Source organism: Spermophilus citellus (assembly GCF_964194105.1).
Source record: "Spermophilus citellus genome assembly, chromosome: 11".
Classification (NCBI taxonomy): Eukaryota; Metazoa; Chordata; class Mammalia; order Rodentia; family Sciuridae; genus Spermophilus; species Spermophilus citellus.
In genome coordinates this window covers 130,403,751-130,421,534 of record NC_138192.1, presented here as the reverse complement: position 1 = coordinate 130,421,534, position 17,784 = coordinate 130,403,751, and the positions used below count along the sequence as shown (strand labels likewise).

At 42.7% G+C, this 17,784-nt stretch overlaps 1 protein-coding gene across 4 annotated transcripts in view; it reads right to left on the bottom strand.

Moving 5' to 3' along the window:
- The window catches only part of DGKD (diacylglycerol kinase delta), a 97,681-nt gene that overhangs the window by 38,769 nt on the left and 41,128 nt on the right, over positions 1-17,784 (bottom strand). The window contains exon 1 of one of the 4 annotated variants that reach the window (XM_081260575.1): positions 15,331-15,349. The exons of 2 other annotated variants lie outside the window; for them this stretch is intronic. The gene's annotated coding sequence lies outside the window, so the exon portion shown is untranslated. Of the gene's footprint in view, positions 1-984; positions 1,182-15,330; positions 15,350-17,784 lie in introns of those variants that run through there. One more of the 4 variants, XM_081260574.1, reaches the window with a different exon arrangement.

Here is a 17,784-nt window from a genome sequence, read left to right as displayed (position 1 = left end):
GAGACCATGTACTCAAATGTTAAAACTGGCACACAAGAGTAGAAAGCGTGGCAGCACACAGACAAAAGCTAAGCACCAAACTCAGAATGGTGGTAGCACAGGGAGGGAGGGCAGGAGGGAAAAAGGATACCAAGGCTCTGACCACGTCCATGGTGTTTATTTCTCAAGCTGGGAAGTACCTAGTGGTTCACTGTGGGAATGAATTTTCAGTATACAACATCCTCGCCAGAAGTCCAGACACAAGATATAATTGTGCCTGACTTGTAAGCTCAGGCACAGAGAAGAAACCAGGTCAGCCTGCAGCCATACCAGTGGGCAGATTCCAGTGACCAAATGGACAGGGGTGTTCTGAGGCCTGGCCTCAGAGCTCACTCACACACTGCCTCTGCCCCTCTACCTGGCGCTCCTCAAGCATGCTTGCATCCTCAGACACCAGCATTTGTTTTTCTCTCTCCTTTTGGTTATTGCCATCTTAGTGGGCATGAGGTGGCAAGTTATTGGGTTTTAATTTGCATTTCCCTTCATGGGTTCCTGAACTCTAAGTAGGGACTGAATGCAGGGAAACAAGGCTAATGCTTTACTGTGGGCAGGGGGGCAGTGGAGACCTCTCTGGAGGAAGCTTTCAGAGACTTACAAAAGACGTTCTCCCAACACCCCAGTCCAGATCATGAGGATCCACCACCACAAACTACCATGCCACCCTGGACAGATCCTCTTCAAGGATCATGGTACACATGTACTGATGCTGTGGACAGAACTGGAACAGGAGGCAGCAGGGCAGGTGAGGTCCAGGCTCTTCTGTGCCTGATGGGAGCTGAAGGACTTCTCCCAAGGAGACTGACCAGGTGAAGCCAGACAGTATTTCCAGCACTGGATGCAGTCACACCACCAAGCTCACGGCTTTATACTTAGTCTTCCACTCTAAGAAAACCAGCCAAGAACTGGCTGTACCTCCCTCTAGCTTACTTTACTTCAGAGCCTTACCCTTCAACTTGGACCCCAAGCCTCCCCCGCGGTCCACAGCTGCTCTCCCCACTTTCCAGCTGCTCCAAGTGTATCAGAATCGAAGTGACTCAGCAAAAACAAAAAAGCAAGTTTTTACATCAGCAGACAGCAACCAGTGGTCACCCAGTAGACCAGAGACAGAATAACAAACAAGCACCACGCAATTGACACGGAGAGGCAGAGGGCAGCATCCAGACAAGACAGGGCTGGGAAGTGCTCTGCTAAATATAGCTCCTGGCTCAAGAAGGTGGCCAAGAAAAGGTCTGGCGCCCTTGGTGATTCCTGTCACTTCCTGTTACTCACATCCTGCTGTTCCAGTGTAGCTCCAGCCCCTGGGTCCCCAGTACATTGCTCCCTATCTGGAAGACACTGAGACTGGCTATTCACATCAGCTGGGACAGGTGCAGACAGCAACTTCTTCACAGAACACCACAAAATGCAGACACAGATACCACTATGCCAACACATTCCTGGAAGTGGCTGAGTGGAAGTCCCAGACTCTGTGCCCATGTCCCCAAAAGGGAACCCAGGCCCCATGGCTATCACACGCTTCCTCCATACTCAGGATAGCCTGGGCAAAGCGGGCCACCCTTGCAGCCAACACGTGTCTCCCACTGCACAGCTAGAGTAGCACTCCTGGCTGGGCCACCACTCTGCCTCCCCAGAGCTCAGCAAGGTCAGGCATGGAGCAACGCCTGCCTGGCGAGAATGTAAAGCTGTATGTACCCTACCAGAATTTTTTTTTTAAAAAAAGGAACAAAAAGTAACATGAAGCAAATAGTGAAAGTTTTACCTAAAAATGAAACATGACAAAAATATTCAGTGTTACTTATCTATTCCATTTTGGGGGATGGGTAACCAGGGATTGAACTCAGGGGCATTTAACCACCGAGCCACATCCACAGCTCTATTTTTCTCATGATCCCCCTGCCTCAGCCTCCCGAGCTACTGGGATTACAGGCATGCGATACCGCGCCTGGCCTCTATGCCATATTTCAACTCTGCTTCCTTAACCCATTTTGTCTCATCATCCCAGATGTAGAACATGTATAAAACTAAAAATATTGTATATAACAACCATATAATATATAATTATACAATAAAAATATAACTGTGATAATTATAATCATATAAGTTCAAAATAATATACGCACAATTATGATTTCATCCTTTTTTAAAATATTTATTCTTTAGCTGTAGTTGGACACAATACCTTTATTTATTTGCTTGTTTGTTTGTTATGTGGTGCTGAGGATGGAACCCAGGGCCTCCTATGTGCTAGGCGAACGCTCTACCACAGAGCCCCAGCCCCAGCCCCAGCCCTCAACCTATTTTGATGCACCTGCGTCAACTCAATGAAATCCGTACATGAAGTGAAAACTCGGGACTTCATGGCCCAGTTCTGAAACGTTCCTGAGGGAAAACAGCAGACGGCTTTGCTGTGCAAGGGCATGGGGAGAGCCTCTGTGAGGACAGTCACCCCCGTGGAAGGTGACATCCCTGCCAGGGTGCTGGTGGCAGCAGACCAGCCCACAAAAGCCAAGACACAGCCTCACGAGCGAGACAGGAGGAATGGCAGAGATCACCAAAAGCGAAAACCAGTCAAAGAGCTGAGGACAGGTCCACACCACAGAACAAAGCAAGCCGGGCTTAAGAAGGGCGAGCAGAAGGCATATTTATGGGTACAGAAAGAAATTGATGACATAGTAAATGTAAAAATCAGGTCACAAATGAATGTGTATAATTGATATGTTTTATAAAACTACAGCGTATTTATTGATAAGCACAGGAGAAGACCTAGGAAACAATTAGTTTATATCAGGGTTGCTCAAGCTTGGCACTGTTACATCGTGGGGTACCCCAGGACACCGGGGGACTAAGAGGGGAGGCCGCATCCTTAACTCCACCACACACAACCAGCAGCATGTGCCCCACCCCACCCCTGGCAAACCAATGTGCCTCCAAATGTCCTCCTCAGCCCTGTCACACCTTCCCCACCTCTCAGCCCTACAGGTCTATATATCAGGGCTTATTTCCAAAATATCAGTGGTAAGACTTGCTAATAATTTTTGTTTGTTTGGGTTATATGCACTTAACTATTTGTAGTAAGCATGTTATTTGTATAAAAAAGGGAATTTTTTTTAAGAGAGAGAGAGAGAGAGAGAGAGAGAGAGAGAGAGAGAGAGAAAGTTTTTTAATATTTATTTTTTAGTTCTCGGCGGACACAACATCTTTGTTGGTATGTGGTGCTGAGAATCGAACCCGGGCCGCACGCATGCCAGGCGAGCGCGCTACCGCTTGAGCCACATCTCCAGCCCCAAAAAAGGGAATTTAAAAGAAGCTTAACATCAGTAAAACATTACAAGTGTTTTTTCTATAACAATATCTAAATGCTGAAAACCCCCACATTTTACAAAATAATTCAATAAAAATAACAAGAAGTCTCTTGGGAAAAGATGAACTGGAGCAGCCAGTCAAACCCCTATACTATAATCAAGCACTAAGAAAACAACGGCGATCCTAATTTAAAAAAATAAAATTAAAATTCTTTTTTGTGGAGGTGAGTGGGAGCAGAGATTGAACCCAGGGGTGCTTAACCACTGAGCCACATCCCTAGCCCTTTTAATGTTTTGACACAGGGTCTCGCTAAGTTGCTTAGAGCCTCCCTAAATTGCTGAGGCTGACTTTTAATTTGTGATCCTCCTGCCTCAGTCTCCCGAGTTGCTGGGATTGCAGGCATGCACCACTGCACCTGGCTTAAAAAGTAAAATTCTTAAGACTATATAAGGAAATACTACAGTAATTCAGAACTTTGCTGCTTAAAAAAATGTAGAAGCAGTCAGGCGCCATGGTGCACACCTAGAATCCCAGCTATTCCAGAAGCTGAGGCAAAAGGATCAAGTTTAAGGGCAACCTGTCAACCTACTGAGATCCTACCTCAAAATAAAAAATGAAAAGGACCAGGGATATAGCTCAGCAATAGAGTACCCTGGGTTCATCCCCATACACCCCCCCCCACACACACACACACACAGTAAAGGAGTTTGATGGATGGAAATCCCTGCCACTGAGTTGTAAAGATAAGGGGCAAAGTGCATGAATAGTAAAGCCAGAATAAGCAATTCCAAGGCAGAGCTTGCAGAAACACTGAGCTGGGAGGAGGAAAAAGTGAGATGGAAGGTCTCAAATCCAAGGGTGAGTTTCTGAACCTGACTGACCTCATCCTGTGGCTAGTGGGCTCAGTTTTCAGCAGCTGGGCAGTGTCCTCCCCAGTAGAAAAACATACAGCAGCCAGGTGCAATGGCACGCACCTGTAATCCCAGTGACTGGGGAGGCTGAGACAGGAGGACAGCAAGTTCAAGGCCAGCCTCAGTAACTTAGTGAGGCCCTAGACAACTTAGTGAGACCCTATCTTAAAATAAAAAATAAAAAGGGCTGGAGATACAGCTCATGGGTAAAGCACCCCTGGGTTCAATCCCCAGCACTCAAAAGAGAAAAGAAAAACAGTAGCAGAAAGTCATGTATTCACTACACAGAGGACCAAGAAGCTGAAACATCTAGAGTGCCACTGTTTCAGTCAGCTTTTTTGCTGCTGTAACCAGACCTGACAAGAACAATTTTAAAGGAGGAAAAGTTTATTAGGGACTCGTGGTTTCAGAGATCTCAATCCACAGATGGCCAATGCATTGTTCTGGCCCCAAAATGAGGAGGCATCATGGTGGAGATGTGTGATAGAAGAAGGCAGTTTAGGACATGGCATCAGGATGCAGAGAGAGAGAGAGTGAGCTCTCTCACCAAGGACAAAATATATATCTCAAAAGCATGCCCTCAATGACCCATCTCCTCCAGTCACAACCTACCTGCCTACAAATACCACCCAGTTAATCCCTATCAGAAGATTGATGTACTGCTTCTGTTAGGCTTTCATAACTTTCTTGGCCTTAGTTAAGGCCTTTAAGCTTTCTTGAATTGTCTCACACATGAGCTTTGGAAAGACACCTCATATCTAAATCATTAACAGCCAGTGATAATGAACTGTAAGCAAAGTTCCCTACAGTGGGGCTTGAAGGGCCCAGACGGAGAGGGGTGCTCTGGCCTTAAGTCTGACGCCACCATACTTTCACATTTCATCCACTCTTCCTTGGATTATCTGATGGTGAATTTGCATACTTTGAGTGCATCAACAGTTACTTATAATTAACAAATGGGGGGGGGGTCCCCTAGGCAACTTCTGCAGCCCAAGGCCCACCACCCACTTTTCTGGCCACTAGAGATCAATCTATAAGCAATGGTATTTCCCAGAGCACAGCAGGAAGAACAACTGCATCTGCTGATTGTCCACCCTTGGGAAAATAGGCTGCTTTTAGACTCAATACTTTCAGTGATTCAGTAAACCATGGAATAGCTACCAAACAAGGTTTATTAAGAATTTATGAAAGGGCATATTTATACTATACTCTTAAAAATGGCCAAGATGGTAATATTTATGTTATACATATTTTACCACAACAAAAAAAAAAAATGAGGGGAATGGAGGGGGCATATTTATATCACATAATTGTGTCTAAAAACACTTTTTTTAAGGCAGAACACACATAATCTAGACGACTGCTAGTTCACATCCCATGTGATGGGACTGCAAGATTTTCTTCTGATTTTCTGAATTTTCCAAATTGTCTAGAGTAAAAGGTATTTTCAAATGTATCTATGCCTTTTTCTTTTCCCCAGAAAATATCAACATCTGGGACAACTACTCCCTGTGCCTACCCGCCCTCTTCACCAGCTGATCTTGCTCTCAATTGCCCTTCGCCAGGCATGGCCACCACAGAGGCAGTCAGAAGCTGATGTGGCCAGGCTAGGGGCTTCCAAGAGAGTTCTCCAAAGGGCAACTCGGCACAGCCCTGACTGATCTTTGGCTGGCTCCTACAGTAGCCACCTGGTGACCTTGAGAGGGGACCTTCACTCCTAAGAACAGCTGAGCAGAAAGAAGGCAGGAGCCTGGGTCTTGGCCCACCATGACTGCCACACCAGCCCCACCCCAGCCTGCTGGCCTATGATCTCTTCTGTGGAAAAAAATAAAATAAACCTCTACCTTATTTAAGCCACTGCTACTTGGGTTTTCTGCTAAACACCCCAAACATAATCTTGAGTTGAGGCACCATTCTCCTCCTCATACAGAAAACCAAGGCACAGAAATGGAGTCTTAATCCCTCAAGTGTCCAGGGTAAAATGACTAAATTTAATTCCTTAGGCCAGCATGGAAATCTCTAAACTCACACAGGCAGCAACACCAGAGACTCTGATTTAACAGAGTAGCAGGACAACCAAGATTACAACACTGAGAACAGCTAGCTGAGGACAGCAGTCAGCAATGGCAAACCACAGGCTGCCACCTGCTTTACAAACAAGGTTTCACTGGAACACAGTCACACTGCTCACTTAAATCCTGTCCATGCCAATACATACAGCTGTACTACAAATGCAGAGCAAAAGAGCTCTCCACAGAGACCCCACAATCCACAAGCCTAAAACATCTGACCCTTTTAGAAAAAAAAAAATCTGCTGCTAACCTCTTATTTAGATTATTGTTAGTACACATCTTGGGAAGGGTATACAGAGAATTTGATCTGGAGAAGTTAAATAAAGGAGGAATGTCCACCTTGTCCCTTCTCTCCTTCTGGCTCTGTAAAGGTGAGTCTCTGTTCTACTCCCAGATGAACCCTTGAATGCCTTGTACAGAGTTAGCACATTCTCCATAAACACAAAATGTAACCTTCCTATTACCTCAAAGGGTCACACCTCAAAACTGAGTATGTATGCATGTTTAATAAGTAATTTAAGATGAAAAACCTTACAAATATTAAAAATACAATAATATATACTTCAACACAACTTCCCTAACACACCCTAACCCTTTTCCACATGCAAAGCTACAACAATCTATACTGCCAACTGAGGACTTGCCATGTTCTCCAACCTCACTGTGTTCCATTCTGGAAGTCCAACTACCTAGGAAACCAACCATGTCTCTGAGATCATGCTACTACCCAGGTGAGGTGCTCTCGGTGCTCCTGAAAAACTAGTAGAACAGCAGGGGCAGAATCCAAAGTGGGAGTCCTTCCAGCCCCTCACCACCTCCCTAGGCAGGAAAGCCAGGGTGCTGGGCAGCCCCAGGTCAGCATAGAGATATGCTACAGTAAGGTGGCCTCATCCCAACCCTCAACCACTTCTAAAGAAAGAATCTTCAAACATACTGCTAATGTCTTCTTTGAAAAACATATTAAAACATAAAAGTTTCAAGGCCAAGCTAAAGTACTGAAAATAAAAGGCAGGGACCATCTAAGCAAGGCACTGATCTTCAAAATTTCACAGTCATCTGATGGTCCTGCTCAAGATCCGTCTAAGGGTCACAGAATCATGGCAAGTGTCAGTCACTGAAGTCCATCTGTTCTAACCTCCTTTCACATGAGGAATATGGATGCCCCAGAAAGAACAAGTGTTATAGTTTAGGTATAAGGTGTCGCCCAAAAGTTCATGTGTAAGACAATGGTGAAATGATTAAATTATGAGAGCTTCAGCCTAAGCAGTGGATTAATCCACTAATGTGTATTAACTGGGTGGTAACTCTAGGTAGACAGGGTGGCTAGAGGACATAGGTCAGTGGTGGGCATGCCTTTGGGGCTTACATTTTGTCCCTGATAAGTAGAGATCCCTCAATTCCTCCCTCCCTCCTTCCCCCTCTTTCTCTCCTTTCTGGCTACCACATCCTGAGCTGAGCCCAAAGCTATGGACTTGGATGACCATGGACCAAGCCTCTGAAACCATAAGACAAAATGAACTTTTCCTCTTTTACATTGTTCTTCTCAGGTCTTTTGGTCATGGCCACAAAAATCTGATTGAAACAACAGGTGACTTGTCAAGGTTACTGCCTGTAGGAGGCAAAACTAAACCAGAATACAGTTGGTCAAGCGGTCTTGTCCAGAGCATACTATGGCTGGCTGTGCCAAGTGCCTGATGAGCATGTGGTCCAGGAACTATGTGTGCTGGCACATAAACTCAGCACTCAAACTAACACAGAGACTGTCCTTTTGACTCGACCAGGAAGGGAACAGGTATGTGAGAAGCAGAGTTGTCCCTCCTAGCCTCTGATGAGGAAGATCCCAATTCCTGGGCCTCTCTGCAGCTGCTATAGGTGCACACAGATCCAGCCCCCAGTTAAGAGGTAGAAAGGTAAGTAGGTAGAGAGACCCCTTCTAGATCTAGGGACCTAGGTAGAATACACACCTACAACAGTATACTTGGAGAGAGAGATGGAACCCAAACCACCCTGTCCTCTTTAACTCCCTAATTAATTCATGCACTCAGTTCAGGGACTGTCATTTTCCATTTATTTGTTTGTTTGTTTGTTATAGATGGACACAATGCCTTTATTTTGTTTACTTTTATGTGGTGCTGAGGACCAAACCCAGTGCCTCACACATGCCAGGCAAGTGCTCTACCACTTGCCCCAGCCCCAGCCACTATCATTTTTAAACTATCCAGAAAGGGGCATTTCAGACCACATTCCTAGGAAGGCAGGTAACCATACACAAGGTCAAGTGCCTACAGGAAAATCCTCCCTCATCTATAACCACCCACCTTTCTCCTGCTAGTTAGATGATCAGAGACAGTTTATCCTTCTCTTCTAACCAAGCTTACAGTGGCTTCCTTATTCCTTTGGTCTTTCTTTCTTTATTCTTCTTTTGGGGGCGGGGGGGGGCTTCCTGGGATTGAACCCAGGGGTGCTAAACCACTGAGCCACATCCCCAGCCTATTTTATATTTTAATTAGAGACAGGGTCTCACTGAGTTGCTTAGTGCCTCACCATTGCTGAGTATGGCTTTGAACTCGCAATCCACCTGTCTCAGCCTCCTGAGCCCGTGGGATTATAGGCGTGTGCCACTACACTTGGCTGCCCTGCCCTTTTTATTTTTCATGGTAAGGCAGGTTCTCACTAAGTTGCTTAGGGCCTCACTAACTTGCTGAGGTTGGCTTTGAACTTAAAATCGTCCTGCTTCAGCCTCCAGAACCTCTAGGATTATAGGTATGCGCCAAGGATCCCAGCATGCGTCATGGATCCTGGATTCCCAGCTTCCCTGGTATTTCAACAACTTTGTAAAAAGATAAAGAGTCATTCCAAATATAAACTTTATATATATATATATATATATTTTTTTTTTTTTAGTTGTAGTTGGATACAATACCTTTATTTTATTTATTTATTTTTATGTGGTGTTGAGGATTGAACCCAGGGCCTTGCACTTGCTAGGTAAGCACTATACCGCTAAGCCAAAACCCCAGCCTCGTCAACTATAAAACTTAACATTTTAAAAGGAAGAAAAAAATATTTAAAAAAATTTTTTTCCCATTGGCAAAGGCCTGCCTACCAGGGCTATGGACACATAAACAGGAGTCTAAAGAGCCATGATGGGAGGGCCTAGCCTGCAGGCAGCTGAGAGTGTCCAGCCTGACTCTGGACTATCTCCCTTTGACATGATACAGCTACAGCACAGTTCCCTGTGGGTGGAGAAGAGAGAACAGCTTCCCAGAGATGCCAAGGGACAGATACACAGCAACAACAAACCAATTAACTCAACAAACAATTACAGAATGGCTTCTCTGCACTAGGTATCACCCTGGGGTGCTAGGATAAAAACAGACCAAGTCCCAGGACATCCTTGCTCTCATAAAGTTCACACCTCTAACAAGCACAAGACAATGGGAAGAGGAAGAGGGTGCAGAAAGTGTCAGTGTAGACAGGAAACATCAACAGACTAGACGGGCTTAAAATATTCATTATCAAAAACATCCAAAGGTATTATCAAAAACTTTCCCCAAAAGAGAACTCCATAAGTATAGTTTCACTAGTAAGTTCTAGCAAACATTTAAGAAGGAAATAACACCAAATTTATACAAACTTTGTCAGAAAAGAGCAGGGTGAATGTTTTCCCTCAATTTTTATGTGTTCTGTGAAGCCAGCTTAAAATAAGTACCAAAACCTGAAAAGGTGAAAAGACAAAAAGAGAGGAGACAGAAAGAAAAAAAAAAAAAAAAGGCGGGGAAGAGGAATTACAACTCATTATCCCTCATGGCTATAGATGCAAAAAAAAGGCAAAAAATTTTTTTTGGTACCAGGGATTGAACTCAGGGCACTTAACCACTGAACCACATCCCCAGCCCAATTTTTTATTTTATTTAGAGACAGGGTCTCACTGAGTTGCTCAGTGTCGTGCCATTGCTGAGGCTGACTGTGAACTTGCGATCCCCCTGCCTCAGCCTCCTGAGCTGCTGGGATTATGGGCGTGCACCACCGCACCCCACTACAATACCATTCATTCATCCATCCATCCATCCATCTATCCATTTATTCATTCATTCATTCATTGTATGTGGTGCTGAGGATCAAACCCAGTGCCTCACATATACTAGGCAAGTCCTCTACCACTGAGCCACAACCTCAGCCCTACATGCAAAAATTTTAACAAAATAATAGCAAATTGAATCAAACAATAAATAAAAAGATATAGCATCAAGAGTAAAAAGGGTTTACCCAAGGAATACAAGGTTAGCTTAAATTTGAAAATCAACCCATTTAATTTGCAATTTTAATAAAATAAAGAAGACCAATCGCTTCAAAATTTGAATTTTGACAAAAAAGCATTTGACAAAATTCAACACCCATTCATAATAAAAATTCTTAACAAAAAGAACATTCACAGTTGATAAAAGACATATACAAAAAAAATCTACAATTAACATATTTGAAATTGAGAGACTGAACGGTTTTCTGTTAAGATTTTAAAAAAAAGGGGCTGGGGATGTGGCTCAAGAGGTAGCAGCTCGCCTGGCATGCACGGGGCCCTGTGTTCAATCCTCAACAACACATAAAAATAAAAAGTAAAGATACTGTGTCCACCTAAAAAACTAAAAAATAAATTAAAAAAAAACACACCATGTTTTAAAAAAAAAATGAAAGGATTCCTGCTTTCACCATTTCTGTTCTACATTGCACTGGCAGTCCTCTCCTTTGCAATATGGCAAGAAAAAGAAATAAAAGATATTTAAAAAGAAAGAAAGAAGTAAAATGGTCCCTAATTGCAGATGATATAACTATTCATATAGAAATTTCTGAGGAATCTACACAACCACTACAACTAATAAATATTATTTTACAAGGTCATAAAATCCATTTTATTCTTACATATTAGCAGCAATCAGAAATAAAATTATTATAAATTCCATTTAGCTCACAGGAGCACAAAACATACACTACATAGGAACAAATATAACAAAGGACAGACATCTACAATGAAAACCTATAAAACACTGCTGAGAGAAATTAAAGAAGATCTAAATAGAAAAATATATTCACAGACTGGAGAACTCAATTATTAATATCAATTTTCCCCATATTGGTCTATAGATTCAATGTAATCTCAATCAAAACTGCACCAGGGGCTGGGGTTGTGGCTTGGGCTGAGGTTGTGGCTCAGTGGTAGAACTCTTGCCTAGAAAGTGCAGGGCCCTGGGTTCGATCCTCAGCACCACATAAAAATGAATAAATAAAAGTATTGTGTCCAAATACAACTAAAAAAAAATATTTAAAAAACTGCACCAGTTCTGATTTATAGAAACTGACAAGCTAATTTTAAATTTCATATGAAAATGCCAAGGATTTAGAATAACCAAAGCAATTTAAGAAAGAACAACAAAACTAAGGCTTATCCTATCTGATTTAAACAATAATTTCATCTATAAACTATAATAATCAAGAAAGTGTGGGGCTGGGGTTGTGGCTCAGTGGTAGAGTTGCCTAGCACGTGTGAGGTACTGGATTCCATTATCAGCACCATATATAAATAAATAAAATAGGGGCTGGGGTTCTGGCTCAGTGATAGAGAGCTCACCTACCATGCATGAGGCACTAGCATGCATCAGCACCACATAAAAATAAAAAATAAAGGTACTGTGTCCATCTACAACTAGTGTGTGTGTGTGTGTGTGTGTGTGTGTGTGTGTGTGTGTGTGTAGTTAAATAAGTAAATAAAATAAAGGTCCACTGACAATTAAAAAAAAAATATTAAAGAAAGAAAGTACAGTTGAAGTAAGAATCAGTGGAGCAGGATAGCAAGTCTATAGACTTGCAAATGTAAGATCCAATGACTTTTGACCAAGGAGACAAGGTAAGTCAATGGAGAATGAAATGTCTCTTCAATAAGTGCTGCTAGAAAAACTGAACATCCATGTGGAAACATGAACACCAATGCCTTACTCACACCACACACAAAAATTAACTGTGCATCAATCATAATCCTAACTATAAAACCTAAAACTACAAGACTTCTAAAAGAAAATTTTTGCAATGCCAAGTTAAACAAAGTTTCCTAAAACACAAGAAGAACTAACCATAAAGAAAAACTGACAAATTCAATTTCATCAAAAGACACCTATTCACCTAAAAATGTCATTAAGAAAAGTCAAAGCCTGGGCATGTAGCTCACTGAGAGAAAGCTCGCTTAGCAGACACAAGGCCCTGCGTTCAATCTTCAGTACTGCAAAAAAAAAAAAAGAAAACAAGAGAGGTCGAGCCACAGACTAGGAAGAACATTCATGACACAGATAGCAAACAAAAAATTACATTCAGAATATGTAAAGAAAGCAAATCCAATATTAAAACTGACAAATAATTCAAGCATACATTTCACAAGAGAAGATAAACAAATGGCCAAAAAGCATATGATGTTATTAGTCAAGGAAAGGGAAATTAAAACCACAGTGAGATACCACCACATATTTATTAGGATATCTAAAATTAAAAATACTAATTATGCCAAGTATTGACAAGGACATAAAACAACTGGAACTCTCACACACTGCTGGAGGAAATGGAACAACCACAGTTTGGTAGTCTCTTAAATAGCTAACCATACACCTACTATATATCACAGGAATTCTGCTACTAGGTATTTTACCCAAGAAAAATTAAAACATATGTGCACATAAAGAGCTGTATACAGGGGCTAGGATGTGGCTCAAGCGGTAACGCACTAGCCTGGCATGCACGGGGCGCTGGGTTCAATCCTCAGCACCACATAAAAGAAAAGAAAATAAAGATGTTGTGTCTACCAAAAACTGAAAAATAAATATTAAAAAAATTCAAAAAAAGAGCTGTATACAAATATATAAAAGGAAGATTTATTATAATGGCTTAAAACTGGAAACTACCCAAAGGCCCATGAACAGGGTAAATGAACTGGAGTAGTCATACAAAGGACTACCACTCAGTAATAAAAAGGAACAAATTATTGATATATCCAATGTGAAAACTTTAAAACCATTATATTGAGCCAAAGAAATCAGACAGAGCCAGGCACAGCGACACATGACTCTAATCCCAACAGCTCGAAAGGCTGAGGCAGGAGAATCGTGAGTTCAAAAGTCAGCCTCGGCAACTTAGTGAGGCCCTAAGCAACTCCGGAAAACTCTTGTCTCTAAATAAAAATATTTTTTTTTTAAAAAAAGGACTGGGACTGTGGTTCAGTAGTTAAGTGTTCCTGGGTTCAATCCCCAGGGACCAAAAAAATAAAAACAATGAAGAACAAAAACACATACTGTATTATTCAACTTATTTAGTATTCTTTAAAAAGTCAAATTACCTACAAGGACAGAAAACCAATCCATATCTGCACAGAAAGAATGCAGAGAGGACAGATTACAAGGAAAGTTTCAGAATGAAGTAAATGTTTGTTATCCTGATTGTGCTGACAGTATGTGTATGTGAGAAAACCTATCAAATCAGATACCTCAAATATTGCAGATTATTGTATAGCATTTAAACCTCAATTAAGCTGCAAAGATATTATTAGTGTCAATATGTTGTAGTGCACAGGAACATTTGTTAACGAACAGTATAAACCTTTTCTCTTAATGACCAACATGACCATATAGTTTACCATCCAAGCCAGGAAATGTATGCAAGTGAAAGTGGGAACTAAAAATCAGTTAAGTGCTAAAGCATCTACAACAGGTTGTATGAGCTGGCACTGCCCTGGACAAATCAGCACGTAGGCCTTGGGTACAACAAATACACAGTCTATTCTTATGAGATTAGACACTTCACAAATAAAGCAAGCCATAAAGTTCACTCCTTGAACAGTCAGAGTACAGCTGGCAGCAGCCTGAGTGATCAGCTGCACCTGGGCCCTTGCTTTACACAGAGGAAGCAGTCCAGCACCCAGTGAGTTCCGGGTACAGCACAAACACCAAAGTCCTACCCCCAAGGTCAGCGTCCCTTTAGCCCTCTCTTTTTGACAAAAGAAATTGAAGGACAGAGTGTGGGACATCCCCATTCCTATTTTCCAAACATCTGGTTATTGTGATCCACCCTCTTCAGATCTTTGTGGCCAATGAACAATTACCCTCAGAGAAAGTGGTGCCAACTTTTCTAAGACAAAGTCCAGCAGGGTTGGAGGTAGACCAGCCCAGCGAGGGGAGTGGCCCTGCACCAAGCACATTTTACACCATGCTATCTGAAGGGCAAACCCCCACATCACACAGAGATCTAGTGACCACAGTCCTAGCCTATCTACAAAAAAAAGGGGGGGGGGGGGCAAGGATGGTCACATGTTTCACTTTTTAGTTTGTATTCCAAACCAGTCCTTCAGTTGTGGAGGGGAAAAATGCAGAGTCAATAAACAGCACCACCCCCTACCACACAGCAATGAAGTATCAGAATTTGTTAACAAGTTGTTTCAAGAAAATAAAAAGATCTAACACTGTATCTACTCTGAAATATCAGTTTATTCTGGGACAGGAAATGTAGGGAATTTTTTCACATCATTTTCTGAAGAATGATGCCATATTTCTAACTTCCAAGGTAAAAAAGACAGGAGTTGGTTCAGTCACCACTGACACACTTATCAAAGAACACTGGTAAAAAGTGACTATGATTATTAATTCCCTAGGCACTCCAAGAAAAACTCCAATCAGATCCATGAACCTTCTCCTCCATGTCTTCTCTCAAAAAAACTCTTTTATTTATAGAAGTACTAGAATCAAATGATGATTTCAACTGTCTACTTCTTGTTTTCTTTGCCATTGATAAATAAATAAGTATAACAAGTGTTAAACACACACAATTTGCACACACATGCACACACAACAGTTTGGTTAAACAGCTTAGCTTTCACCAATGCCAACCCCCACCAATAATTAATTTAAACACACAGTCCAAACAGGTAGACTCACCCCAGACTCAAGATCACCACAGTGGGCTCTACCGCTTACCAGTCCCGAAGCCTGGACAGGCTAGCATCTTCTTTGTCTGAAATGATTTTAAGAAAGACCCTCACCCCACCTGGAGGACCTGGCTTTCCAACTAGCTATTCCACAGATAGTAGTGCTGCCTTCCGTTAAACCCCACACTTAATAAACACACGCCACCAATCTGGCCCAGTTCCCGTTTCTTCTTGCTTCTTGAAAGGGCAAGCACAGAGCCGATTATAAAGCATGGAATGCGCTGAGTAAAGTCCTACTGCGGGGCTCTACCAGGCTCCTGCCACTGTCCATGGCAGGTCAGTACAATCACAGCATTTCATTCGTTCTGCATCTACCTTGTGCCAGGTACTTGCTGGCACCTTCTACTTGCCTCACCACTGTGCTGGGTGATGTTGTTCCAGTGCATAGGCGAGAAGATAAAGTCATAAAAAGAAGGTGCCCATGATCCCACAGCTGAGAGCTGACACACTGGACATGATGTCAGGTCCCCTGGAATCCTGTACTAGGTAGAACAGGGAGGGCTCACTTGTAACAAAGAGCCAGGAGACAGAGCTGCTATCCTAGTGGGTAGGGGGCCTTGCAGACCAGCAGAGCCAAAATGCTCTGCACTCAAGAAGACTATGGGCACCCACAAATGCAGCTCTCTCCATCCCAGACCAAGGCTGGAGTCACAGGAACTAGGGAGTCTTTTGTGCAGGGAAATCTGCCAATTATAGTTTTTCCTCTCTTCAAGCCAAAGTGACTGCTTAGGGGTTTTGCTAAGGAAATACGTGAGAGCCAAACAAGCTGAGAAGGAAAACCAACAATAAAATCTGGATAAAGGTCACAGTTCCTCACCAACAGAGCACCCCTAATCATACAACAGGCTGACGTCTGCGGGAAACAGCTGAGAAACTCAGGGCCACAGACTTGCCCAACCAGAGAACTCTCATTCATTCCACAAGTATGGAAGCCAAATTGATATGATTTAAAACAACTAAAAACAATCCATTAGAGAGCTTGCTGTTCAGCTAGCAATTAAACAAAGGCATCTTCTAGGCTCAATTACATTTGGTTTCCTTTAAATTTTATTTTTACTGTTTTTATTGGTTAAAGCCTAGTAACTTGTGATGGCTAATCTTGACTGTCGACTGAATTGAGAGATGCCTAGAAAATTAGTAAAGCACAATTCTGAGTGTGTCTACAAGGGTGCTTGCAGAGAGGATCTGGCGTGTGGATCAGTGAGCTAAGGGGGAAGGCCTGGTCTGAATGTGGAGAAGATCATTCAGCAGGCTGGGGGCCCAGGTGAAATGAAAAGCAGAAAAAGAGGGAAGCCCACACATGCACAAGCTTGATTCTTCTTGAGTGATTGTGTTTTTGCTGCTCCCATTGCCCAGGACATCAGGCACCAGATTCTTCAGTCTTTGAATGCAAACTTGCTCTGGTGTCACTCCAGGGGCTTCCAGGCCTTTAGTCTGGGACTGGGGCTGCATCATTAGCCCCTCTTGTTCGAGGCTTCCAGGTTCTTGAACTGAGCAGCTACCAGTTTCCAGCTCTCCAGTCTGCAGACAGCCATTGTGGACAGCCTCCAATCGTGATAGCCAATCTAATAAATCCCCTCTCATGATTACATACACTCTATTGGTGCTGTCCCTCTGGAGGACCCTGCTAATACAATTCTTAAGAAGAATAACTAATGATAACCACTCTTCAGCCACAGATACTACATTTTAGTACTACCTACTAGTTGGTCTCATTTGAAATTCTTTGAAATCCCTATAAATCAGAATAAGTACTAAGTGTCAACAAGTTAAACCCTGTTGCTTTCCTGCCAGCAGAGACAAGGAGCAGTGGAGATGAAAACTAGGAACATATACAGCAGGCACTGCTGTGCAAGCCCAAAGCCTGAGTCAGACCCTGTCTTTACCCCACTGCACAGATGAGGAAACCAGAACTTAGATGAAGTCACAGCACTGAAAAGGAAGACATTCTTCACAACAGACCACATGAAAGCGTCAGAGTGCCATACACAATGTCAACGGTGTTACCTGGGGAGAAGGAGTCCTAACTCAGACACAAGAACCCACTTGCAACACACCCTCTAGACATGTACATCCTAAACTTAATTTTCATTAAACTCAGAGTGTAAACACCCTCATTTTCAGACACAACATCTTTTGTCCAATTCATTTTCCTAGAATTAAAAGCAAACCAAGGACAGGTCCTTTCATTCTTTTTGTAATTATACAACACCAACAAGAACTGAAACATCATTTTCTTTCTTTTTTCTTTTTTTTGGGGGGTGGGGTAGGGTGTCCCGGGGATTAAACTCAGGGGTACTTGGACACTGAGCCGCATCCCTAGCCCTATTTTGTATTTTATTTAGAGACAGGTTCTCATTGCTTAGTGCCTCGCTTTTGCTGAGGCTGGCTTTGAACTTGCAATCCTCCTGTCAAACTCCTGAGCCGCTGGGATTACAGGCGT